The sequence below is a fragment of the Puntigrus tetrazona genome, unplaced genomic scaffold, assembly GCF_018831695.1.
Source record: "Puntigrus tetrazona isolate hp1 unplaced genomic scaffold, ASM1883169v1 S000000995, whole genome shotgun sequence".
NCBI classification, from domain to species: domain Eukaryota; kingdom Metazoa; phylum Chordata; class Actinopteri; order Cypriniformes; family Cyprinidae; genus Puntigrus; species Puntigrus tetrazona.
The window spans coordinates 1-24,118 of NW_025048590.1; the positions used below are offsets into that span (position 1 = coordinate 1).

Below are 24,118 nucleotides of genomic sequence, written 5' to 3' on the forward strand. Positions count from 1 at the left end.
CGGATAGTTTGTCTACGGCTGGTTGAAGCGTCCTGATGGCGGTTTTCCATACTGCCGTGTCAATCCATTGATTTTCGATGAATCCCTACGCTTCCGGCTGAACCGCGTTGGCGTCTCGGGCGCCTGGTGCACTGGCCCGGTCTGTCATCAGCGTCCTGCCGGCGACACGAATGGTCAGTCCAGGCGTGACACGCCTCCACCTCTGTGCCGAGAGCTTCTGTTTTGACCTCTGTTTGTAAACGAGTCTGAGGAAAATGTCGCGGCGTATAGTCCGATTTACCAGCCGGTGGAGCATGATTTTGCCTTTATGTCTCTGGTGTGTAACAGTGATCCAGGCCGTCGCTGCACCTGGTGGGGCAGGTGATGTGCTGATGAAAGTTGACGTCTTTGGCGAGTTTGCACTGTTAAATCCCCCAGCACAATGAGTCGGCGTCTGATGTTAGTGACTGGTGTGTGTTGTGTGGTGAGTCGTGTAATCCCATATTGGCGTCCGTGTCATGAGGTGGAATATGCGCAGCGTATTGTAAACCAGGCTGAATTCCCGTGGAAGATAGAAGGGCGACATTTGATGATCCAGAAGTTCAGGTTTGGTGTGCAGGAGCGTGAGAGAAAGAACAGCATTTCAGTCTCTTTCAGCGTTGTTCACTGAGCCTCCACCTCCCGTGTCTTCACCAGCTCCATTGTTCTGTCCATGCCACGTGTGGAGCGCTCGGCAGTTGTATGCGCGTGGTCGGTACCCACTGGGTTCAGCCATGTCTCGGTGAAGCAGAGAGGTTGCAGTCCCGAATGTCTCTCTGGAACGAGTGCTGCCTGGAGTCATGAGCTTGTTTTCAGGAGCTGGGCGTTGGCTAACAGGACACTAGAGTGAGGCGCGGTGTGGCGTGCCTCAACATATTCTGGCGCTGACCTGTTTTACCGTGGAGCGCCGGTGCAGGTCGCGTCCTTTTTGTCGCTCATCAGGATCTCAGCTCGGCAGCATGGGTCGGTTTAGCGGCGAAAGTTGGAACGCATTGTACGCCAATAGATATAAGAGTGGCTCGATGCGTGTAATAATAGCCATCTTATATAAGAAAAACGCGCGAACTGTCTAATGCTAAAGTGAAAAACAAAAAGTTTTTGCGAGGCGATGCGTGGCGGCAGCCGAACTCAACAGCGCCATCTTGAATTATTAATCACTTGCAAATCAGACTCAAAACTCATCTGTTTAGTTGTGCATTTACAGAATAAAGCGCTATGCTGCGTCGAACTGTACTACTTTGGCTTCTTTTATTTTAAACTGTTTAAATCAATCTCTTTTGCTTTAAATTCAATTATCTTAAATCAGTGTTTTATTTTATTTTAATTTCTTGTTGTTATTTAAATCTTGTAATTATTTTATTTCCTCTTTGTAAAGCACTTTGAATTACTAGTGTGTTGTATGAAGTGTGCTATATAAATAAACTTACGCCTTACCTTACCTTACTGCTTTATTTAATTCAATTGCCTTTAAGTGTAACTGTTCTTTAAACAGGTTGACTGTTTTTAACTACTTAACTAATGTCTTATCTTTAATGTACTAGCTCATTTTGAAGTATTTTTTGTATTTCATTCATTATATCTGGTATAATGGCATGTGTGCCTCACCTTAAATAGAGGCTTTGCAGCAGCTTTTTCCTTACTGTGTCCCACCCTGTTCTATGCCTGATCTCGTCTGATCTCAGAAGCTAAGCAGAGTTGGGGCCTGAATTGGTACTTGGATGGGAGACTGCCACAGGAATACAGATTGCTGTAAGTTTTTGAGAGTTTTTTCACTACTTATCTAATACACTGGCCCTTAGTGTGGCCAAAGTTTTGTCAGCTCTTTGCTTTCCCTTGCTAGAAAGCATTAGTTAAATGAACAAAAACAGTCAAACTCTGTTTAAGAAGAACAGCTGCTTTAAAGAGCAATTGAATTAAAAAAGCAGTGAGGGAAAGCAAAAGAGCTCTGCTTCGAAACTTCGCGACTGTTGGACGCTCTTGCTTACTGCTCCGCGCTTTGCTTCTTTTTTTATCTACTTTTATCTACTTACTTTTTTCTGATTGCTACTAGTTTTAACTTCCAGCATATGGCACAGTGCTCCAAACAACACATATTTGTAAAAACTTTCAGGATTGCAATAATAGCTACTCTGAAGAACTAGATTATCTGCCTCCGCTGCTGGCAGCACATTCGGAGGCAGAAAACACAGCTTCCTATTTTCAACAAACAGAGAAAGAAAATGCCTCTTCTGGGAATCTACTTGCTGCTAAACTGCCACAGACTGCTACAAAGAGTTGTGGCTCTTGAAATCAAGTTACTTGCTGGACTCCCAAAACAAGCAGATCACACAGCAGATCATCACGGACCCCCTCAGCCCCACAGCCGGTGGAGTCACCTGTGAATCGAATCCAATCTCGACAGTATACAAATGTGGCGAATCAAAGCTAAAGCTGATCAACACACAAATCAGTGCAGAAAGACAGGAGGCGAGACCAAAGGCACTCCGAGACATCAGACTGTCCTGCGTACTCTCATAATGCCGCTGTAGTATCTATCTACCCCAGACATGGCATGAGAAGGCTTGGAAAAACTGGTATTTTACCCCCTGTACAGCTCGAGAGCAGATTTGAATCTTTAACGTAATTTGGGTGAGGAGTCCCCAGAAAGTGACTGAGCAGGAGTCATATCAGCCAGTAGCTAACACGCTGCAAACAGGCGCTCAAGGTCGAGGAGCAGACAGCGGCGTTCAGATCACAGAAGCCGAGCCCAGAACTCTGATAGTCGGAGACTCCATTATCAGAAACGTCAGGAGCAGAACGACAACTACATGCTGCTTTCCTCAAGCGACCGTCTCTGATGTAAACTATGGACGAACTGGAGCGTTCTCAATGAAACACAAGACTGCAAAACGAGTCATCATCCATGTGGGAAAGAGAATGACATTCGTAAGGGAGCAATCAGAACTCCTGAAGAGGGACTTCAGTGAACTTATCGAAACACTTCAAAGAGTTGAAGTCCAGTGCGTTCATCAGTGGACCACTCCCAGCAAGGAACAAACATGTTTTCACGGTTGCTTGGACGAATGCTTGGCTACAAAAGAACCTGCAGTCAAAAGAGTCAACTTCATCGACAACTTCAATCTGTTCTGGGGACACAGACAACTGTTTAAACTGGATGGCCCTTCACCCAAACAAACTTGGTGCGAGAATGTTAAAGGGACAACATCTATTTTCACTCCGTCATCCATCTGGCAGAGTGTGCCAGTCACTCAACATGAGATGGCACACACACCTGGACAAAGTATGGATGGCGACAGGACTTCATATCAGCCTCAGAGTCATCATCTCAGTGCGAGACACATCCCACAAGGACACTGAAACACCACAGAGCCACAACAAGCACTGTCTGTGGACACTATCAGTTGAGCCCTGCCCATGGGAGCCCATCACAGACACAATGTGGCGCACCTAACAACGGCTCCAGGACTCAGAGCCGAAGGGCGGCCTCTCTGGTAATCAGCCAGGAAGCCAGGACAGCATAATTCTGCCACGGAAACACAATGCTCTGTTGCAGAGACATTATCCCTCTCTCAAGCATCACGCCACTTCTCAGCTTCTCACAAAAAATGGAGGAACTGGTGGCTAAAACCAGACTCTCTCCCACTCCTTTGCTGCGAGCCCCAGTTATCAACTTCTAAAGCAGCGGGCACCACCGCCTCCAAGGGCCGCTGGGCCCAGCTCGCCCTCCTCCAGCGAGAGCTCTTGGCCGCTGCGACAACGCCAGGCCATCCCTCCTCCATCTGCAGCTGGTAAAGCAAAAAACAACTGATAACAGCTCTCAGTGATGTGTTTGGGTCCCAGCGACTACAGCAAAAACTTTGGGATGTTTGGAAACAAGCGGGAACCCAGTGTGTCTCTCACTATCTCGTCTTATTACAGGATAGAAAGTCTACAAAAAAGGCCTTCTCAGAAAGGCGTACAACTGACTAACAAATCTAATCTGCGGCCCATTAGACAACAAACTCAGACTTCTATAGAAACAAAAGTACTGCCATCAAGCTAGCATTTATTAAATGTTCGATCACTAAAAAACAAATCATTTGTGATCAATGATTTAATAATTACAAACAATCTAGATTTTATGTTTCTAAATGAAACATGGCTTGAAAGAAAGCTGCAGTGCAACAGTGCTCAATGAAACAGCCCCCTCCCAACTTCACTTATATGAATGTTTGCAGAGTTGACAAGAGAGGGGTGGGGTTACTGCTCTCTTTAAAGATGTCTTTCAGTGCAGACAAGTGTCGTTTGGTCAGTACTTGTCATTTTGAATATCTAGGGATTGTGTTGAAAGGTGCTCCCACGCATCCTGTTTATCATTATTTACAGGCCTCCAAAATATTCTCAGCCTTTGTTGAAGAGTTCACAGAATTGTTATCAATGATTTGTTCAGAATTTGACTGTTTTTGTGATTGCAGGGAGATTTTAATATCCACATAGAAAATGCAGAAATCAAACTACAAAAGAATTTGTAACCGTTTTAAACACTTTTGAGCTGATTCAGCATGTGCATGGACCTACACACATCACCATGGGCTGCGCTGGATTTACTCATTAGTAAGGGTTTACAGCTTTCGTCCATTGTTATCAAGGATGTAGCACTGTCCTGATCACTTCTGTATTTTCTTTTGATATATTGATCTCTGCTACCACTGAATCCAGATCTGTCACTGTCAGAAAGAGATGCATTAATGAGAACACAAGTGTGCTATTTATGAAAGGCTGTTTCTTCAATGCCAAGCATTTCTGCCGACTGCGTTGATCTTCTCCTAGAGTCCTTTGACTCAAAAGTTAAAATGTCATGGATGACATTGCACCTGTGAAAGTCAGTAAGAAGACTGGCAGACAAAAAGTCATGTTGGAGAAAATCAGCAGCAGTGCAGATCATGAAAAGGCCAATGCAGAAGGCTGGCTTGTGACGTGGCGGAAGAATAAAACTTGAAATCCACTATAGCATCTATAAAGACAGCCTGCATGCTTTTAATGTAGAATTAGCCACCCAGCGACAGAAGTTTTCTCAAACCTTATAAATAGTAACCTGAACAACACCCGCACTCTCTTTTGCTACGGTTGAGAGACAGACAAACCCCCAAGTCAGATTCCCAGTGAAATGCTTTCTGACAGCAAATGCAATGGGTTTGCCTCATTCTTTTCTGAGAAGATCGAAAATATCAGAAAGCAATTAAAACATCAGATGATGTAGAGATATGTCAGATTCAACCACAATCTCAAAAAGGAGTCACTATGTGTGTTCTTGAAGCAATTGATGTAAAACTTTGGAGAAGTAATACAGCACCTAAAATCCTCTCAACCTGCTGTCTTGACCACCTCCCACATCCTTTCTTCCAAAAAGCGTGTTTGACTGTTTAAAAAGCTGACATCTTAGAAGTGGTAGACACATCACTTCTTTCTGGGTTTCAAGCGCCCTGAAAACTGCGGTTATTAAGGCCCTCCTGAAAAGAGAAATCTTGATAACAGTATATTGAGTAACTATAGACCGATATCAAATCTTCCGGTCATAGGCAAGATCATTGAAAAGGTAGTTCTAGAATCAAGCTGAACAGCTGCCAGAACTCAAATGGTTATCTGGATAATTTTCAATCTGGTTTCAGACCGCACCACAGCACAGAGACAGCGTTAGTTAAGATAATAAATGATATTAAGCTTAAACTCTGATTCTGGTAAAATATCAGTGCTGGTACTACTAGATCTTAGTGCTGCGTTTGACACTGTCGATCATAACATTCTTCTAGACAGACTGGAAAACTGGGTCGGGCTTTCTGGAATGGCTCTAAACTGGTTCAGGTCATATTTAGAGGAGAGGTTATTATGTGAGTATAGGAGAGCATAGGTCTAGAGTGGGCGTCCATGACATGCGAGAGTCCCACAGGCTCAATTCTGCGCCGCTCGCTCTTTTTAGCCTGTATATGCTCCCACTAAGTCAAATAATGAGAAAGAATCAAATTGCCTATCACAGCTATGCTAGTGACACACAGATTTACCTAGCTTTATCTCAAATGACTACAGCCCCATTGAATCACTCTGCCAATGCATTGATAGAAATCAACAGTTGGATGTGCCAAAATTTTCTTCAGTTAAACAAGGAGAAAACTGAGGTCATTGCATTTGGAAATAAAGATAGAGTTCACAAGGTGAATGCATACCTTAACTCAAAGGGTCAAACAGCAAAAGGCAAGTCAAGAATCTTGGTGTGATTCTAGAGACCGACCTTAGTTTCAGCTGTCATGTCAAAGCAGTGACTAAATCAGCGTACTATCACCTAAAAAATATTGCAAGAATAAGATGCTTTGTGCCCAGGCAGAGACCTGGAGAAACTAGTCCATGCCTTCATCACCAGCAGGGTGGACTATTGTAATGGTCTCCTCACTGGCCTTCCCAAAAAGACCATCAGACAGCTGCAGCTCATCCAGAACGCTGCTGCCAGGATCCTGACTCGAACCAGAAAATCAAAGCACATCACACCAATCCTCAGGTCCTTACACTGGCTTCCAGTGACATTTAGAATTGATTTTTAAAGCACTTTTACTCGTTTATAAATCACTCAATGGACTAGGACCTAAATACATTGCAGATATGATCACTATTTATACACCTAACAGACCACTCAGATCCACTAGGATCAAGTCAGTTAGAAATACCAAAGGTTCACACCAAACAAAGGAGAATCTGCTTTTAGTTATTATGCTGCTCGCATCTGGAACCAGCTTCCTGAAGAGATCAGATGTGCTGAAACATTAGTCACTTTTAAATCCAGACTCAAAACTCATCTGTTTAGTTGTGCATTTACAGAATGAGCACTGTGCTGCGTCGAACTGTGCTACTTTGCTTCTTTTATTTTTAAACTGTTTTAAATCAATCTCTTTTTGCTTTAAATTCAATTTATCTTAAATCAGTGTTTTATTTTATTTTTAATTTCTTTTATTATTATTTAAATCTTGTAATTATTTTATTTCCTCTTTTTGTAAACACTTTGAATTACCATTGTGTATGAAATGTGCTATATAAATAAAAAACTTACCTTGCCTTATTTAATTCAATTGCCTTTAAAGTAGCTGTTCTTTAAACAAGAGTTTGACTGTTTTTAACTACTTAACTAATGCTCTTATCTTTAATGTAGCTCATTTTGAAGTATTTTTTGTATTTCATTCATTACTTATCTAGTATAATGGCACTTAGTGTGCCTCACCTTAAAATAGGGGGCTTTTGCAGCAGCTTTTGCTTCTGGCCATACCACCCTGTTCACGCCTGATCTCGTCTGATCTCAGAAGCTAAGCAGAGTTGGGCCTAGTTAGTACTTGGATGGGAGACTGCCTAGGAATACCAGGTGCTGTAAGTTTTTGAGTTTTTCACTACTTATCTAATACACTGGCCCTTAGTGTGGCCAAAGTTTGACCAGCTCTTTGCTTTCCCTTACTGCTTATTTAATTCAATTGCCTTTAAAGTAGCTGTTCTTTAAACAGAGTTTGACTATTTTTAACTACTTAACTAATGCTCTTATCTTTAATGTAGCTCATTTTGAAGTATTTTTTTGTATTTCATTCATTACTTATCTAGTATAATGGCACTTAGTGTGCCTCACCTTAAAATAGGGGGCTTTTGCAGCAGCTTTAGCCACACGGCCATACCACCCTGTTCACGCCTGATCTCGTCTGATCTCAGAAGCTAAGCAGAGTTGGGCCTAGTTAGTACTTGGATGGGAGACTGCCTAGGAATACCAGGTGCTGTAAGTTTTTGAGTTTTTCACTACTTATCTAATACACTGGCCCTTAGTGTGGCCAAAAGTTTGACCAGCTCTTTGCTTTCCCTTACTGCTTATTTAATTCAATTGCCTTTAAAGTAGCTGTTCTTTAAACAGAGTTTGACTGTTTTTAACTACTTAACTAATGCTCTTATCTTTAATGTAGCTCATTTTGAAGTATTTTTTTGTATTTCATTCATTACTTATCTAGTATAATGGCATAGTGTGCCTCACCTTAAAATAGGGGCTTTTTGCAGCAGCTTTAAGCTTACGGCCATACCACCCTGTTCACGCCTGATCTCGTCTGATCTCAGAAGCTAAGCAGAGTTGGGCCTAGTTAGTACTTGGATGGGAGACTGCCTAGGAATACCAGGTGCTGTAAGTTTTTGAGTTTTTCACTACTTATCTAATACACTGGCCCTTAGTGTGGCCAAAGTTTGACCAGCTCTTTGCTTTCCCTTACTGCTTATTTAATTCAATTGCCTTTAAAGTAGCTGTTCTTTAAACAGAGTTTGACTGTTTTTAACTACTTAACTAATGCTCTTATCTTTAATGTAGCTCATTTTGAAGTATTTTTGTATTTCATTCATTACTTATCTAGTATAATGGCACTTAGTGTGCCTCACCTTAAAATAGGGGCTTTTGCAGCAGCTTTAGCTTACGGCCATACCACCCTGTTCACGCCTGATCTCGTCTGATCTCAGAAGCTAAGCAGAGTTGGGCCTAGTTAGTACTTGGATGGGAGACTGCCTAGGAATACCAGGTGCTGTAAGTTTTTGAGTTTTTCACTACTTATCTAATACACTGGCCCTTAGTGTGGCCAAAGTTTGACCAGCTCTTTGCTTTCCCTTACTGCTTATTTAATTCAATTGCCTTTAAAGTAGCTGTTCTTTAAACAGAGTTTGACTGTTTTTAACTACTTAACTAATGCTCTTATCTTTAATGTAGCTCATTTTGAAGTATTTTTTGTATTTCATTCATTACTTATCTAGTATAATGGCACTTAGTGTGCCTCACCTTAAAATAGGGGCTTTTTGCAGCAGCTTTTAGCTTACGGCCATACCACCCTGTTCACGCCTGATCTCGTCTGATCTCAGAAGCTAAGCAGAGTTGGGCCTAGTTAGTACTTGGATGGGAGACTGCCTAGGAATACCAGGTGCTGTAAGTTTTTGAGTTTTTCACTACTTATCTAATACACTGGCCCTTAGTGTGGCCAAAGTTTGACCAGCTCTTTGCTTTCCCTTACTGCTTATTTAATTCAATTGCCTTTAAAGTAGCTGTTCTTTAAACAGAGTTTGACTGTTTTTAACTACTTAACTAATGCTCTTATCTTTAATGTAGCTCATTTTGAAGTATTTTTTGTATTTCATTCATTACTTATCTAGTATAATGGCACTTAGTGTGCCTCACCTTAAAATAGGGGCTTTTTGCAGCAGCTTTAAGCTTACGGCCATACCACCCTGTTCCGCCTGATCTCGTCTGATCTCAGAAGCTAAGCAGAGTTGGGCCTAGTTAGTACTTGGATGGGAGACTGCCTAGGAATACCAGGTGCTGTAAGTTTTGAGTTTTCACTACTTATCTAATACACTGGCCCTTAGTGTGGCCAAAGTTTGACCAGCTCTTTGCTTTCCCTTACTGCTTATTTAATTCAATTGCCTTTAAAGTAGCTGTTCTTTAAACAGAGTTTGACTGTTTTTAACTACTTAACTAATGCTCTTATCTTTAATGTAGCTCATTTTGAAGTATTTTTTTGTATTTCATTCATTACTTATCTAGTATAATGGCACTTAGTGTGCCTCACCTTAAAATAGGGGGCTTTTTGCAGCAGCTTTGCTTTACGGCCATACCACCTGTTCACGCCTGATCTCGTCTGATCTCAGAAGCTAAGCAGAGTTGAGGCCTAGTTAGTACTTGGATGGGAGACTGCCTAGGAATACCAGGTGCTGTAAGTTTTTGAGTTTTTCACTACTTATCTAATACACTGGCCCTTAGTGTGGCCAAGTTTGACCAGCTCTTTGCTTTCCCTTACTGCTTATTTAATTCAATTGCCTTTAAAGTAGCTGTTCTTTAAACAGAGTTTGACTGTTTTTAACTACTTAACTAATGCTCTTATCTTTAATGTAGCTCATTTTGAAGTATTTTTTTTGTATTTCATTCATTACTTATCTAGTATAATGGCACTTAGTGTGCCTCACCTTAAAATAGGGGCTTTTTGCAGCAGCTTTTCGCTTACGGCCATACCACCCTGTTCACGCCTGATCTCGTCTGATCTCAGAAGCTAAGCAGAGTTGGGCCTAGTTAGTACTTGGATGGGAGACTGCCTAGGAATACCAGGTGCTGTAAGTTTTGAGTTTTTCACTACTTATCTAATACACTGGCCCTTAGTGTGGCCAAAGTTTGACCAGCTCTTTGCTTTCCCTTACTGCTTATTTAATTCAATTGCCTTTAAAGTAGCTGTTCTTTAAACAGAGTTTGACTGTTTTTAACTACTTAACTAATGCTCTTATCTTTAATGTAGCTCATTTTGAAGTATTTTTTTGTATTTCATTCATTACTTATCTAGTATAATGGCACTTAGTGTGCCTCACCTTAAAATAGGGGCTTTTTGCAGCAGCTTTAGCTTCACGGCCATACCACCCTGTTCACGCCTGATCTCGTCTGATCTCAGAAGCTAAGCAGAGTTGGGCCTAGTTAGTACTTGGATGGGAGACTGCCTAGGAATACCAGGTGCTGTAAGTTTTTGAGTTTTTCACTACTTATCTAATACACTGGCCCTTAGTGTGGCCAAAGTTTGACCAGCTCTTTGCTTTCCCTTACTGCTTATTTAATTCAATTGCCTTTAAAGTAGCTGTTCTTTAAACAGAGTTTGACTGTTTTTAACTACTTAACTAATGCTCTTATCTTTAATGTAGCTCATTTTGAAGTATTTTTTTGTATTTCATTCATTACTTATCTAGTATAATGGCACTTAGTGTGCCTCACCTTAAAATAGGGCTTTTTGCAGCAGCTTTAGCTTACGGCCATACCACCCTGTTCACGCCTGATCTCGTCTGATCTCAGAAGCTAAGCAGAGTTGGGCCTAGTTAGTACTTGGATGGGGAGACTGCCTAGGAATACCAGGTGCTGTAAGTTTTTGAGTTTTTCACTACTTATCTAATACACTGGCCCTTAGTGTGGCCAAAGTTTGACCAGCTCTTTGCTTTCCCTTACTGCTTATTTAATTCAATTGCCTTTAAAGTAGCTGTTCTTTAAACAGAGTTTGACTGTTTTTAACTACTTAACTAATGCTCTTATCTTTAATGTAGCTCATTTTGAAGTATTTTTGTATTTCATTCATTACTTATCTAGTATAATGGCACTTAGTGTGCCTCACCTTAAAATAGGGGCTTTTTGCAGCAGCTTTACGCTTACGGCCATACCACCCTGTTCACGCCTGATCTCGTCTGATCTCAGAAGCTAAGCAGAGTTGGGCCTAGTTAGTACTTGGATGGGAGACTGCCTAGGAATACCAGGTGCTGTAAGTTTTTGAGTTTTTCACTACTTATCTAATACACTGGCCCTTAGTGTGGCCAAAGTTTGACCAGCTCTTTGCTTTCCCTTACTGCTTATTTAATTCAATTGCCTTTAAAGTAGCTGTTCTTTAAACAGAGTTTGACTGTTTTTAACTACTTAACTAATGCTCTTATCTTTAATGTAGCTCATTTTGAAGTATTTTTTTGTATTTCATTCATTACTTATCTAGTATAATGGCACTTAGTGTGCCTCACCTTAAAATAGGGGGCTTTTGCAGCAGCTTTAGCTTACGGCCATACCACCCTGTTCACGCCTGATCTCGTCTGATCTCAGAAGCTAAGCAGAGTTGGGCCTAGTTAGTACTTGGATGGGAGACTGCCTAGGAATACCAGGTGCTGTAAGTTTTTGAGTTTTTCACTACTTATCTAATACACTGGCCCTTAGTGTGGCCAAAGTTTGACCAGCTCTTTGCTTTCCCTTACTGCTTATTTAATTCAATTGCCTTTAAAGTAGCTGTTCTTTAAACAGAGTTTGACTGTTTTTAACTACTTAACTAATGCTCTTATCTTTAATGTAGCTCATTTTGAAGTATTTTTTTGTATTTCATTCATTACTTATCTAGTATAATGGCACTTAGTGTGCCTCACCTTAAAATAGGGGCTTTTTGCAGCAGCTTTCCGCTTACGGCCATACCACCTGTTCACGCCTGATCTCGTCTGATCTCAGAAGCTAAGCAGAGTTGGGCCTAGTTAGTACTTGGATGGGAGACTGCCTAGGAATACCAGGTGCTGTAAGTTTTGAGTTTTTCACTACTTATCTAATACACTGGCCCTTAGTGTGGCCAAAGTTTGACCAGCTCTTTGCTTTCCCTTACTGCTTATTTAATTCAATTGCCTTTAAAGTAGCTGTTCTTTAAACAGAGTTTGACTGTTTTTAACTACTTAACTAATGCTCTTATCTTTAATGTAGCTCATTTTGAAGTATTTTTTGTATTTCATTCATTACTTATCTAGTATAATGGCACTTAGTGTGCCTCACCTTAAAATAGGGGCTTTTTGCAGCAGCTTTTCGCTTACGGCCATCCCACCTGTTCACGCCTGATCTCGTCTGATCTCAGAAGCTAAGCAGAGTTGGGCCTAGTTAGTACTTGGATGGGAGACTGCCTAGGAATACCAGGTGCTGTAAGTTTTGAGTTTTTCACTACTTATCTAATACACTGGCCCTTAGTGTGGCCAAAGTTTGACCAGCTCTTTGCTTTCCCTTACTGCTTATTTAATTCAATTGCCTTTAAAGTAGCTGTTCTTTAAACAGAGTTTGACTGTTTTTAACTACTTAACTAATGCTCTTATCTTTAATGTAGCTCATTTTGAAGTATTTTTTTGTATTTCATTCATTACTTATCTAGTATAATGGCATAGTGTGCCTCACCTTAAAATAAGGGGCTTTTTGCAGCAGCTTTCGCTACGGCCATACCACCCTGTTCACGCCTGATCTCGTCTGATCTCAGAAGCTAAGCAGAGTTGGGCCTAGTTAGTACTTGGATGGGAGACTGCCTAGGAATACCAGGTGCTGTAAGTTTTTGAGTTTTTCACTGCTTATCTAATACACTGGCCCTTAGTGTGGCCAAAGTTTGACCAGCTCTTTGCTTTCCTTACTGCTTATTTAATTCAATTGCCTTTAAAGTAGCTGTTCTTTAAACAGAGTTTGACTGTTTTTAACTACTTAACTAATGCTCTTATCTTTAATGTAGCTCATTTTGAAGTATTTTTTTGTATTTCATTCATTACTTATCTAGTATAATGGCACTTAGTGTGCCTCACCTTAAAATAGGGGCTTTTGCAGCAGCTTTAAGCTTACGGCCATACCACCCTGTTCACGCCTGATCTCGTCTGATCTCAGAAGCTAAGCAGAGTTGGGCCTAGTTAGTACTTGGATGGGAGACTGCCTAGGAATACCAGGTGCTGTAAGTTTTTGAGTTTTTTCACTACTTATCTAATACACTGGCCCTTAGTGTGGCCAAAGTTTGACCAGCTCTTTGCTTTCCCTTACTGCTTATTTAATTCAATTGCCTTTAAAGTAGCTGTTCTTTAAACAGAGAGTTTGACTGTTTTTAACTACTTAACTAATGCTCTTATCTTTAATGTAGCTCATTTTGAAGTATTTTTGTATTTCATTCATTACTTATCTAGTATAATGGCACTTAGTGTGCCTCACCTTAAAATAGGGGGCTTTTTGCAGCAGCTTTCGCTTACGGCCATACCACCCTGTTCACGCCTGATCTCGTCTGATCTCAGAAGCTAAGCAGAGTTGGGCCTAGTTAGTACTTGGATGGGAGACTGCCTAGGAATACCAGGTGCTGTAAGTTTTGAGTTTTTCACTACTTATCTAATACACTGGCCCTTAGTGTGGCCAAAGTTTGACCAGCTCTTTGCTTTCCCTTACTGCTTATTTAATTCAATTTGCCTTTAAAGTAGCTGTTCTTTAAACAGAGTTTGACTGTTTTTAACTACTTAACTAATGCTCTTATCTTTAATGTAGCTCATTTTGAAGTATTTTTTTGTATTTCATTCATTACTTATCTAGTATAATGGCACTTAGTGTGCCTCACCTTAAAATAGGGGGCTTTTGCAGCAGCTTTCGCTTACGGCCATACCACCCTGTTCACGCCTGATCTCGTCTGATCTCAGAAGCTAAGCAGAGTTGGGCCTAGTTAGTACTTGGATGGGAGACTGCCTAGGAATACCAGGTGCTGTAAGTTTTTGAGTTTTTCACTACTTATCTAATACACTGGCCCTTAGTGTGGCCAAAGTTTGACCAGCTCTTTGCTTTCCCTTACTGCTTATTTAATTCAATTGCCTTTAAAGTAGCTGTTCTTTAAACAGAGTTTGACTGTTTTTAACTACTTAACTAATGCTCTTATCTTTAATGTAGCTCATTTTGAAGTATTTTTGTATTTCATTCATTACTTATCTAGTATAATGGCACTTAGTGTGCCTCACCTTAAAATAGGGGCTTTTTGCAGCAGCTTTACACGGCCATACCACCCTGTTCACGCCTGATCTCGTCTGATCTCAGAAGCTAAGCAGAGTTGGGCCTAGTTAGTACTTGGATGGGAGACTGCCTAGGAATACCAGGTGCTGTAAGTTTTGAGTTTTTTCACTACTTATCTAATACACTGGCCCTTAGTGTGGCCAAAGTTTGACCAGCTCTTTGCTTTCCCTTACTGCTTATTTAATTCAATTGCCTTTAAAGTAGCTGTTCTTTAAACAGAGTTTGACTGTTTTTAACTACTTAACTAATGCTCTTATCTTTAATGTAGCTCATTTTTGAAGTATTTTTGTATTTCATTCATTACTTATCTAGTATAATGGCACTTAGTGTGCCTCACCTTAAAATAGGGGCTTTTTGCAGCAGCTTTAAGCTTATGGCCATACCACCCTGTTCACGCCTGATCTCGTCTGATCTCAGAAGCTAAGCAGAGTTGGGCCTAGTTAGTACTTGGATGGGAGACTGCCTAGGAATACCAGGTGCTGTAAGTTTTTGAGTTTTTCACTACTTATCTAATACACTGGCCCTTAGTGTGGCCAAAGTTTGACCAGCTCTTTGCTTTCCCTTACTGCTTATTTAATTCAATTGCCTTTAAAGTAGCTGTTCTTTAAACAGAGTTTGACTGTTTTTAACTACTTAACTAATGCTCTTATCTTTAATGTAGCTCATTTTGAAGTATTTTTTTGTATTTCATTCATTACTTATCTAGTATAATGGCACTTAGTGTGCCTCACCTTAAAATAGGGGCTTTTGCAGCAGCTTTCGCTTACGGCCATACCACCCTGTTCACGCCTGATCTCGTCTGATCTCAGAAGCTAAGCAGAGTTGGGCCTAGTTAGTACTTGGATGGGAGACTGCCTAGGAATACCAGGTGCTGTAAGTTTTGAGTTTTTCACTACTTATCTAATACACTGGCCCTTAGTGTGGCCAAAGTTTGACCAGCTCTTTGCTTTCCCTTACTGCTTATTTAATTCAATTGCCTTTAAAGTAGCTGTTCTTTAAACAGAGTTTGACTGTTTTTAACTACTTAACTAATGCTCTTATCTTTAATGTAGCTCATTTTGAAGTATTTTTTTGTATTTCATTCATTACTTATCTAGTATAATGGCACTTAGTGTGCCTCACCTTAAAATAGGGGGCTTTTTGCAGCAGCTTTCGCTTACGGCCATACCACCCTGTTCACGCCTGATCTCGTCTGATCTCAGAAGCTAAGCAGAGTTGGGCCTAGTTAGTACTTGGATGGGAGACTGCCTAGGAATACCAGGTGCTGTAAGTTTTTGAGTTTTTTCACTACTTATCTAATACACTGGCCCTTAGTGTGGCCAAAGTTTGACCAGCTCTTTGCTTTCCCTTACTGCTTATTTAATTCAATTGCCTTTAAAGTAGCTGTTCTTTAAACAGAGTTTGACTGTTTTTAACTACTTAACTAATGCTCTTATCTTTAATGTAGCTCATTTTGAAGTATTTTTGTATTTCATTCATTACTTATCTAGTATAATGGCATAGTGTGCCTCACCTTAAAATAGGGGGCTTTTTGCAGCAGCTTTAGCTTACGGCCATACCACCTGTTCACGCCTGATCTCGTCTGATCTCAGAAGCTAAGCAGAGTTGGGCCTAGTTAGTACTTGGATGGGAGACTGCCTAGGAATACCAGGTGCTGTAAGTTTTGAGTTTTTCACTACTTATCTAATACACTGGCCCTTAGTGTGGCCCAAAGTTTGACCAGCTCTTTGCTTTCCCTTACTGCTTATTTAATTCAATTGCCTTTAAAGTAGCTGTTCTTTAAACAGAGTTTGACTGTTTTTAACTACTTAACTAATGCTCTTATCTTTAATGTAGCTCATTTTGAAGTATTTTTTTGTATTTCATTCATTACTTATCTAGTATAATGGCACTTAGTGTGCCTCACCTTAAAATAGGGGGCTTTTTGCAGCAGCTTTCGCTTACGGCCATACCACCCTGTTCACGCCTGATCTCGTCTGATCTCAGAAGCTAAGCAGAGTTGGGCCTAGTTAGTACTTGGATGGGAGACTGCCTAGGAATACCAGGTGCTGTAAGTTTTTGAGTTTTTTCACTACTTATCTAATACACTGGCCCTTAGTGTGGCCAAAGTTTGACCAGCTCTTTGCTTTCCCTTACTGCTTATTTAATTCAATTTGCCTTTAAAGTAGCTGTTCTTTAAACAGAGTTTGACTGTTTTTAACTACTTAACTAATGCTCTTATCTTTAATGTAGCTCATTTTGAAGTATATTTTTGTATTTCATTCATTACTTATCTAGTATAATGGCACTTAGTGTGCCTCACCTTAAAATAGGGGGCTTTTTGCAGCAGCTTTCGCTTACGGCCATACCACCCTGTTCACGCCTGATCTCGTCTGATCTCAGAAGCTAAGCAGAGTTGGGCCTAGTTAGTACTTGGATGGGAGACTGCCTAGGAATACCAGGTGCTGTAAGTTTTTGAGTTTTTCACTACTTATCTAATACACTGGCCCTTAGTGTGGCCAAAGTTTGACCAGCTCTTTGCTTTCCCTTACTGCTTATTTAATTCAATTGCCTTTAAAGTAGCTGTTCTTTAAACAGAGTTTGACTGTTTTTAACTACTTAACTAATGCTCTTATCTTTAATGTAGCTCATTTTGAAGTATTTTTTTGTATTTCATTCATTACTTATCTAGTATAATGGCACTTAGTGTGCCTCACCTTAAAATAGGGGGCTTTTGCAGCAGCTTTAGCTTACGGCCATACCACCCTGTTCACGCCTGATCTCGTCTGATCTCAGAAGCTAAGCAGAGTTGGGCCTAGTTAGTACTTGGATGGGAGACTGCCTAGGAATACCAGGTGCTGTAAGTTTTTGAGTTTTTCACTACTTATCTAATACACTGGCCCTTAGTGTGGCCAAAGTTTGACCAGCTCTTTGCTTTCCCTTACTGCTTATTTAATTCAATTGCCTTTAAAGTAGCTGTTCTTTAAACAGAGTTTGACTGTTTTTAACTACTTAACTAATGCTCTTATCTTTAATGTAGCTCATTTTGAAGTATTTTTTTGTATTTCATTCATTACTTATCTAGTATAATGGCATAGTGTGCCTCACCTTAAAATAGGGGCTTTTTGCAGCAGCTTTAGCTTACGGCCATACCACCCTGTTCACGCCTGATCTCGTCTGATCTCAGAAGCTAAGCAGAGTTAGGCCTAGTTAGTACTTGGATGGGGAGACTGCCTAGGAATACCAGGTGCTGTAAGTTTTTGAGTTTTTCACTACTTATCTAATACACTGGCCCTTAGTGTGGCCAAAGTTTGACCAGCTCTTTGCTTTCCCTTACTGCTTATTTAATTCAATTGCCTTTAAAGTAGCTGTTCTTTAAACAGAGTTTGACTGTTTTTAACTACTTAACTAATGCTCTTATCTTTAATGTAGCTCATTTTGAAGTATTTTTGTATTTCATTCATTACTTATCTAGTATAATGGCACTTGAGTGTGCCTCACCTTAAAATAGGGCTTTTTGCAGCAGCTTTAGCTTACGGCCATACCACCTGTTCACGCCTGATCTCGTCTGATCTCAGAAGCTAAGCAGAGTTGGGCCTAGTTAGTACTTGGATGGGAGACTGCCTAGGAATACCAGGTGCTGTAAGTTTTTGAGTTTTTTCACTGCTTATCTAATACACTGGCCCTTAGTGTGGTCAAAGTTTGACCAGCTCTTTGCTTTCCCTTACTGCTTATTTAATTCAATTGCCTTTAAAGTAGCTGTTCTTTAAACAGAGTTTGACTGTTTTTAACTACTTAACTAATGCTCTTATCTTTAATGTAGCTCATTTTGAAGTATTTTTTTGTATTTCATTCATTACTTATCTAGTATAATGGCACTTAGTGTGCCTCACCTTAAAATAGGGGCTTTTTGCAGCAGCTTTAGCTTCACGGCCATACCACCCTGTTCACGCCTGATCTCGTCTGATCTCAGAAGCTAAGCAGAGTTGGGCCTAGTTAGTACTTGGATGGGAGACTGCCTAGGAATACCAGGTGCTGTAAGTTTTTGAGTTTTCACTACTTATCTAATACACTGGCCCTTAGTGTGGCCAAGTTTGACCAGCTCTTTGCTTTCCCTTACTGCTTATTTAATTCAATTGCCTTTAAAGTAGCTGTTCTTTAAACAGAGTTTGACTGTTTTTAACTACTTAACTAATGCTCTTATCTTTAATGTAGCTCATTTTGAAGTATTTTTTTGTATTTCATTCATTACTTATCTAGTATAATGGCACTTAGTGTGCCTCACCTTAAAATAGGGGCTTTTTGCAGCAGCTTTAAAGCTACAGCCATACCACCTGTTCGCGCCTGATCTCGTCTGATCTCAGAAGCTAAGCAGAGTTGGGCCTAGTTTAGTACTTGGATGGGAGACTGCCTAGGAATACCAGGTGCTGTAAGTTTTTGAGTTTTTCACTACTTATCTAATACACTGGCCCTTAGTGTGGCAAAGTTTGACCAGCTCTTTGCTTTCCTTACTGCTTATTTAATTCAATTGCCTTTAAAGTAGCTGTTCTTTAAACAGAGTTTGACTGTTTTTAACTACTTAACTAATGCTCTTATCTTTAATGTAGCTCATTTTGAAGTATTTTTTTGTATTTCATTCATTACTTATCTAGTATAATGGCACTTAGTGTGCCTCACCTTAAAATAGGGGCTTTTGCAGCAGCTTTCGCTTACAGCCATACCACCCTGTTCACGCCTGATCTCGTCTGATCTCAGAAGCTAAGCAGAGTTGGGCCTAGTTAGTACTTGGATGGGAGACTGCCTAGGAATACCAGGTGCTGTAAGTTTTGAGTTTTTCACTACTTATCTAATACACTGGCCCTTAGTGTGGCCAAAGTTTGACCAGCTCTTTGCTTTCCCTTACTGCTTATTTAATTCAATTGCCTTTAAAGTAGCTGTTCTTTAAACAGAGTTTGACTGTTTTTAACTACTTAACTAATGCTCTTATCTTTAATGTAGCTCATTTTGAAGTATTTTTTTGTATTTCATTCATTACTTATCTAGTATAATGGCACTTAGTGTGCCTCACCTTAAAATAGGGGAGCTTTTTGCAGCAGCTTTACGCTTACGGCCATACCACCCTGTTCACGCCTGATCTCGTCTGATCTCAGAAGCTAAGCAGAGTTGGGCCTAGTTAGTACTTGGATGGGAGACTGCCTAGGAATACCAGGTGCTGTAAGTTTTTTGAGTTTTTCACTACTTATCTAATACACTGGCCCTTAGTGTGGCCAAAGTTTGACCAGCTCTTTGCTTTCCCTTACTGCTTATTTAATTCAATTGCCTTTAAAGTAGCTGTTCTTTAAACAGAGTTTGACTGTTTTTAACTACTTAACTAATGCTCTTATCTTTAATGTAGCTCATTTTGAAGTATTTTTGTATTTCATTCATTACTTATCTAGTATAATGGCACTTAGTGTGCCTCACCTTAAAATAGGGGGCTTTTTGCAGCAGCTTTAAGCTTCACGGCCATACCACCTGTTCACGCCTGATCTCGTCTGATCTCAGAAGCTAAGCAGAGTTGGGCCTAGTTAGTACTTGGATGGGAGACTGCCTAGGAATACCAGGTGCTGTAAGTTTTTGAGTTTTTCACTACTTATCTAATACACTGGCCCTTAGTGTGGCCAAAGTTTGACCAGCTCTTTGCTTTCCCTTACTGCTTATTTAATTCAATTGCCTTTAAAGTAGCTGTTCTTTAAACAGAGTTTGACTGTTTTTAACTACTTAACTAATGCTCTTATCTTTAATGTAGCTCATTTTGAAGTATTTTTGTTTGTATTTCATTCATTACTTATCTAGTATAATGGCACTTAGTGTGCCTCACCTTAAAATAGGGGGCTTTTGCAGCAGCTTTGCTTGCAGCCATACCACCTGTTAGTGTGGCAAAAGTTTCACGCCTGATCTCGTCTGATCTCAGAAGCTAAGCAGAGTTGGGGCCTAGTTAGTACTTGGATGAGAGACTGCCTAGGAATACCAGGTGCTGTAATTTTTGAGGTTTTTCACTACTTATCTAATACACTGGCCCTTAGTGTGGCCAAAGTTTGACCAGCTCTTTGCTTTCCCTTACTGCTTATTTAATTCAATTGCCTTTAAAGTAGCTGTTCTTTAAACAGAGTTTGACTGTTTTTAACTACTTAACTAATGCTCTTATCTTTAATGTAGCTCATTTTGAAGTATTTTTTTGTATTTCATTCATTACTTATCTAGTATAATGGCACTTAGTGTGCCTCACCTTAAAATAGGGGCTTTTTGCAGCAGCTTTCGCTTACGGCCATACCACCCTGTTCACGCCTGATCTCGTCTGATCTCAGAAGCTAAGCAGAGTTGGGCCTAGTTAGTACTTGGATGGGAGACTGCCTAGGAATACCAGGTGCTGTAAGTTTTGAGTTTTTCACTACTTATCTAATACACTGGCCCTTAGTGTGGCCAAAGTTTGACCAGCTCTTTGCTTTCCCTTACTGCTTATTTAATTCAATTGCCTTTAAAGTAGCTGTTCTTTAAACAGAGAGTTTGACTGTTTTTAACTACTTAACTAATGCTCTTATCTTTAATGTAGCTCATTTTGAAGTATTTTTTTGTATTTCATTCATTACTTATCTAGTATAATGGCACTTAGTGTGCCTCACCTTTAAAATAGGGGGCTTTTGCAGCAGCTTTAGCTTACGGCCATGCCCACCCTGTTCACGCCTGATCTCGTCTGATCTCAGAAGCTAAGCAGAGTTGGGCCTAGTTAGTACTTGGATGGGAGACTGCCTAGGAATACCAGGTGCTGTAAGTTTTGAGTTTTTCACTACTTATCTAATACACTGGCCCTTAGTGTGGCCAAAGTTTGACCAGCTCTTTGCTTTCCCTTACTGCTTATTTAATTCAATTGCCTTTAAAGTAGCTGTTCTTTAAACAGAGTTTGACTGTTTTTAACTACTTAACTAATGCTCTTATCTTTAATGTAGCTCATTTTGAAGTATTTTTTTGTATTTCATTCATTACTTATCTAGTATAATGGCACTTAGTGTGCCTCACCTTAAAATAGGGAGCTTTTTGCAGCAGCTTTCGCTTACGGCCATCCCACCCTGTTCACGCCTGATCTGGAAGTCTGATCTCAGAAGCTAAGCAGAGTTGGGCCTAGTTAGTACTTGGATGGGAGACTGCCTAGGAATACCAGGTGCTGTAAGTTTTTGAGTTTTTTCACTACTTATCTAATACACTGGCCCTTAGTGTGGCCAAAGTTTGACCAGCTCTTTGCTTTCCCTTACTGCTTATTTAATTCAATTGCCTTTAAAGTAGCTGTTCTTTAAACAGAGTTTGACTGTTTTTAACTACTTAACTAATGCTCTTATCTTTAATGTAGCTCATTTTGAAGTATTTTTTTTGTATTTCATTCATTACTTATCTAGTATAATGGCACTTAGTGTGCCTCACCTTAAAATAGAGGCTTTTTGCAGCAGCTTTAGCTTCACAGCCATCCCACCCTGTTCACGCCTGATCTCGTCTGATCTCAGAAGCTAAGCAGAGTTGGGCCTAGTTAGTACTTGGATGGGAGACTGCCTAGGAATACCAGGTGCTGTAAGTTTTTGAGTTTTTCACTACTTATCTAATACACTGGCCCTTAGTGTGGCCAAAGTTTGACCAACTCTTTGCTTTCCCTTACTGCTTATTTAATTCAATTGCCTTTAAAGTAGCTGTTCTTTAAACAGAGTTTGACTGTTTTAACTACTTAACTAATGCTCTTATCTTTAATGTAGCTCATTTTGAAGTATTTTTGTGTATTTCATTCATTACTTATCTAGTATAATGGCACTTAGTGTGCCTCACCTTAAAATAGGGGCTTTTTGCAGTAGCAGCTTTCGCTTACGGCCATACCACCCTGTTCACGCCTGATCTCGTCTGATCTCAGAAGCTAAGCAGAGTTGGGCCTAGTTAGTACTTGGATGGGAGACTGCCTAGGAATACCAGGTGCTGTAAGTTTTTGAGTTTTTCACTACTTATCTAATACACTGGCCCTTAGTGTGGCCAAAGTTTGACCAGCTCTTTGCTTTCCCTTACTGCTTATTTAATTCAATTGCCTTTAAAGTAGCTGTTCTTTAAACAGAGTTTGACTGTTTTTAACTACTTAACTAATGCTCTTATCTTTAATGTAGCTCATTTTGAAGTATTTTTTTGTATTTCATTCATTACTTATCTAGTATAATGGCACTTAGTGTGCCTCACCTTAAAATAGGGGGCTTTTTGCAGCAGCTTTAAGCTTACGGCCATACCACCCTGTTCACGCCTGATCTCGTCTGATCTCAGAAGCTAAGCAGAGTTGGGCCTAGTTAGTACTTGGATGGGAGACTGCCTAGGAATACCAGGTGCTGTAAGTTTTTGAGGATTTTTCACTACTTATCTAATACACTGGCCCTTAGTGTGGCCAAAGTTTGACCAGCTCTTTGCTTTCCCTTACTGCTTATTTAATTCAATTGCCTTTAAAGTAGCTGTTCTTTAAACAGAGTTTGACTGTTTTTAACTACTTAACTAATGCTCTTATCTTTAATGTAGCTCATTTTTGAAGTATTTTTTTGTATTTCATTCATTACTTATCTAGTATAATGGCACTTAGTGTGCCTCACCTTAAAATAGGGGCTTTTTGCAGCAGCTTTGCTTACGGCCATACCACCCTGTTCACGCCTGATCTCGTCTGATCTCAGAAGCTAAGCAGAGTTGGGCCTAGTTAGTACTTGGATGGGAGACTGCCTAGGAATACCAGGTGCTGTAAGTTTTGAGTTTTTCACTGCTTATCTAATACACTGGCCCTTAGTGTGGCCAAGAGTTTGACCAGCTCTTTGCTTTCCCTTACTGCTTATTTAATTCAATTGCCTTTAAAGTAGCTGTTCTTTAAACAGAGTTTGACTGTTTTTAACTACTTAACTAATGCTCTTATCTTTAATGTAGCTCATTTTGAAAGTATTTTTTGTATTTCATTCATTACTTATCTAGTATAATGGCACTTAGTGTGCCTCACCTTAAAATAGGGGCTTTTTGCAGCAGCTTTAAGCTACGGCCATACCACCCTGTTCACGCCTGATCTCGTCTGAGTCTCAGAAGCTAAGCAGAGTTGGGCCTAGTTAGTACTTGGATGGGAGACTGCCTAGGAATACCAGGTGCTGTAAGTTTTTGAGTTTTCACTACTTATCTAATACACTGGCCCTTAGTGTGGCCAAAGTTTGACCAGCTCTTTGCTTTCCCTTACTGCTTATTTAATTCAAATTGCCTTTAAAGTAGCTGTTCTTTAAACAGCAGAGTTGACTATTTTTAACTACTTAACTAATGCTCTTATCTTTAATGTAGCTCATTTTGAAGTATTTTTGTATTTCATTCATTGCTTATCTAGTATAATGGCATTAGTGTGCCTCACCTTAAAATAGGGGCTTTTTGCAGCAGCTTTAAATTTTACGGCCATCCCACCCTGTTCACGCCTGATCTGAAGTCTGATCTCAGAAGCTAAGCAGAGTTGGGCCTAGATTAGTACTTGGATGGGAGACTGCCTAGGAATACCAGGTGCTGTAAATTTTTGAGTTTTTCACTACTTATCTAATACACTGGCCCTTAGTGTGGCCAAAGTTTGACCAGCTCTTTGCTTTCCCTTACTGCTTATTTAATTCAATTGCCTTTAAAGTAGCTGTTCTTTAAACAGAGTTTGACTGTTTTTAACTACTTAACTAATGCTCTTATCTTTAATGTAGCTCATTT

General features: G+C 40.1%; 21 non-coding genes and 21 pseudogenes across 21 annotated transcripts; all 42 read left to right on the top strand.

The window, feature by feature from the left end:
* Window positions 1-7,292: 7,292 nt before the first annotated feature.
* LOC122339536 lies at window positions 7,293-7,411 on the top strand (annotated as a pseudogene).
* A 275-nt stretch (window positions 7,412-7,686) lies between these two features.
* LOC122339556 lies at window positions 7,687-7,805 on the top strand (annotated as a pseudogene).
* Window positions 7,806-8,079: 274 nt separating this feature from the next.
* On the top strand, window positions 8,080-8,198 carry LOC122339612. The gene has a single exon (XR_006250003.1). It is a non-coding gene; the product is annotated as a 5S ribosomal RNA (ribosomal RNA).
* Window positions 8,199-8,469: 271 nt separating this feature from the next.
* Window positions 8,470-8,588, top strand: LOC122339623. Its single transcript, XR_006250014.1, has one exon. It is a non-coding gene; the product is annotated as a 5S ribosomal RNA (ribosomal RNA).
* A 274-nt stretch (window positions 8,589-8,862) lies between these two features.
* LOC122339634 lies at window positions 8,863-8,981 on the top strand. Its single transcript, XR_006250025.1, has one exon. It is a non-coding gene; the product is annotated as a 5S ribosomal RNA (ribosomal RNA).
* A 274-nt stretch (window positions 8,982-9,255) lies between these two features.
* LOC122339534 lies at window positions 9,256-9,373 on the top strand (annotated as a pseudogene).
* Window positions 9,374-9,646: 273 nt separating this feature from the next.
* LOC122339600 lies at window positions 9,647-9,765 on the top strand (annotated as a pseudogene).
* Window positions 9,766-10,040: 275 nt separating this feature from the next.
* On the top strand, window positions 10,041-10,159 carry LOC122339645. Its single transcript, XR_006250032.1, has one exon. It is a non-coding gene; the product is annotated as a 5S ribosomal RNA (ribosomal RNA).
* A 274-nt stretch (window positions 10,160-10,433) lies between these two features.
* On the top strand, window positions 10,434-10,552 carry LOC122339541 (annotated as a pseudogene).
* A 273-nt stretch (window positions 10,553-10,825) lies between these two features.
* LOC122339540 lies at window positions 10,826-10,945 on the top strand (annotated as a pseudogene).
* A 273-nt stretch (window positions 10,946-11,218) lies between these two features.
* On the top strand, window positions 11,219-11,337 carry LOC122339526. The gene has a single exon (XR_006249993.1). It is a non-coding gene; the product is annotated as a 5S ribosomal RNA (ribosomal RNA).
* Window positions 11,338-11,611: 274 nt separating this feature from the next.
* On the top strand, window positions 11,612-11,730 carry LOC122339538. The gene has a single exon (XR_006249994.1). It is a non-coding gene; the product is annotated as a 5S ribosomal RNA (ribosomal RNA).
* Window positions 11,731-12,005: 275 nt separating this feature from the next.
* Window positions 12,006-12,123, top strand: LOC122339546 (annotated as a pseudogene).
* Window positions 12,124-12,396: 273 nt separating this feature from the next.
* On the top strand, window positions 12,397-12,514 carry LOC122339566 (annotated as a pseudogene).
* A 271-nt stretch (window positions 12,515-12,785) lies between these two features.
* On the top strand, window positions 12,786-12,904 carry LOC122339557 (annotated as a pseudogene).
* A 273-nt stretch (window positions 12,905-13,177) lies between these two features.
* On the top strand, window positions 13,178-13,296 carry LOC122339550. The gene has a single exon (XR_006249995.1). It is a non-coding gene; the product is annotated as a 5S ribosomal RNA (ribosomal RNA).
* A 276-nt stretch (window positions 13,297-13,572) lies between these two features.
* On the top strand, window positions 13,573-13,691 carry LOC122339561. Its single transcript, XR_006249996.1, has one exon. It is a non-coding gene; the product is annotated as a 5S ribosomal RNA (ribosomal RNA).
* A 274-nt stretch (window positions 13,692-13,965) lies between these two features.
* LOC122339573 lies at window positions 13,966-14,084 on the top strand. The gene has a single exon (XR_006249997.1). It is a non-coding gene; the product is annotated as a 5S ribosomal RNA (ribosomal RNA).
* Window positions 14,085-14,353: 269 nt separating this feature from the next.
* LOC122339560 lies at window positions 14,354-14,472 on the top strand (annotated as a pseudogene).
* Window positions 14,473-14,746: 274 nt separating this feature from the next.
* LOC122339639 lies at window positions 14,747-14,865 on the top strand. Its single transcript, XR_006250030.1, has one exon. It is a non-coding gene; the product is annotated as a 5S ribosomal RNA (ribosomal RNA).
* Window positions 14,866-15,138: 273 nt separating this feature from the next.
* LOC122339584 lies at window positions 15,139-15,257 on the top strand. Its single transcript, XR_006249998.1, has one exon. It is a non-coding gene; the product is annotated as a 5S ribosomal RNA (ribosomal RNA).
* A 274-nt stretch (window positions 15,258-15,531) lies between these two features.
* Window positions 15,532-15,650, top strand: LOC122339596. The gene has a single exon (XR_006249999.1). It is a non-coding gene; the product is annotated as a 5S ribosomal RNA (ribosomal RNA).
* Window positions 15,651-15,922: 272 nt separating this feature from the next.
* Window positions 15,923-16,040, top strand: LOC122339547 (annotated as a pseudogene).
* Window positions 16,041-16,315: 275 nt separating this feature from the next.
* Window positions 16,316-16,434, top strand: LOC122339607. The gene has a single exon (XR_006250000.1). It is a non-coding gene; the product is annotated as a 5S ribosomal RNA (ribosomal RNA).
* A 277-nt stretch (window positions 16,435-16,711) lies between these two features.
* Window positions 16,712-16,830, top strand: LOC122339609. The gene has a single exon (XR_006250001.1). It is a non-coding gene; the product is annotated as a 5S ribosomal RNA (ribosomal RNA).
* Window positions 16,831-17,104: 274 nt separating this feature from the next.
* On the top strand, window positions 17,105-17,223 carry LOC122339610. The gene has a single exon (XR_006250002.1). It is a non-coding gene; the product is annotated as a 5S ribosomal RNA (ribosomal RNA).
* Window positions 17,224-17,495: 272 nt separating this feature from the next.
* On the top strand, window positions 17,496-17,615 carry LOC122339578 (annotated as a pseudogene).
* Window positions 17,616-17,887: 272 nt separating this feature from the next.
* LOC122339548 lies at window positions 17,888-18,005 on the top strand (annotated as a pseudogene).
* A 276-nt stretch (window positions 18,006-18,281) lies between these two features.
* Window positions 18,282-18,400, top strand: LOC122339542 (annotated as a pseudogene).
* Window positions 18,401-18,673: 273 nt separating this feature from the next.
* LOC122339594 lies at window positions 18,674-18,792 on the top strand (annotated as a pseudogene).
* A 271-nt stretch (window positions 18,793-19,063) lies between these two features.
* Window positions 19,064-19,182, top strand: LOC122339638. The gene has a single exon (XR_006250029.1). It is a non-coding gene; the product is annotated as a 5S ribosomal RNA (ribosomal RNA).
* A 276-nt stretch (window positions 19,183-19,458) lies between these two features.
* On the top strand, window positions 19,459-19,577 carry LOC122339613. Its single transcript, XR_006250004.1, has one exon. It is a non-coding gene; the product is annotated as a 5S ribosomal RNA (ribosomal RNA).
* Window positions 19,578-19,853: 276 nt separating this feature from the next.
* On the top strand, window positions 19,854-19,971 carry LOC122339586 (annotated as a pseudogene).
* A 684-nt stretch (window positions 19,972-20,655) lies between these two features.
* Window positions 20,656-20,774, top strand: LOC122339614. The gene has a single exon (XR_006250005.1). It is a non-coding gene; the product is annotated as a 5S ribosomal RNA (ribosomal RNA).
* Window positions 20,775-21,050: 276 nt separating this feature from the next.
* On the top strand, window positions 21,051-21,170 carry LOC122339549 (annotated as a pseudogene).
* A 274-nt stretch (window positions 21,171-21,444) lies between these two features.
* On the top strand, window positions 21,445-21,566 carry LOC122339590 (annotated as a pseudogene).
* Window positions 21,567-21,843: 277 nt separating this feature from the next.
* On the top strand, window positions 21,844-21,962 carry LOC122339572 (annotated as a pseudogene).
* Window positions 21,963-22,238: 276 nt separating this feature from the next.
* On the top strand, window positions 22,239-22,357 carry LOC122339615. The gene has a single exon (XR_006250006.1). It is a non-coding gene; the product is annotated as a 5S ribosomal RNA (ribosomal RNA).
* Window positions 22,358-22,633: 276 nt separating this feature from the next.
* LOC122339616 lies at window positions 22,634-22,752 on the top strand. Its single transcript, XR_006250007.1, has one exon. It is a non-coding gene; the product is annotated as a 5S ribosomal RNA (ribosomal RNA).
* A 276-nt stretch (window positions 22,753-23,028) lies between these two features.
* On the top strand, window positions 23,029-23,147 carry LOC122339617. The gene has a single exon (XR_006250008.1). It is a non-coding gene; the product is annotated as a 5S ribosomal RNA (ribosomal RNA).
* A 274-nt stretch (window positions 23,148-23,421) lies between these two features.
* LOC122339581 lies at window positions 23,422-23,541 on the top strand (annotated as a pseudogene).
* Window positions 23,542-23,816: 275 nt separating this feature from the next.
* On the top strand, window positions 23,817-23,938 carry LOC122339601 (annotated as a pseudogene).
* Window positions 23,939-24,118: the final 180 nt, after the last annotated feature.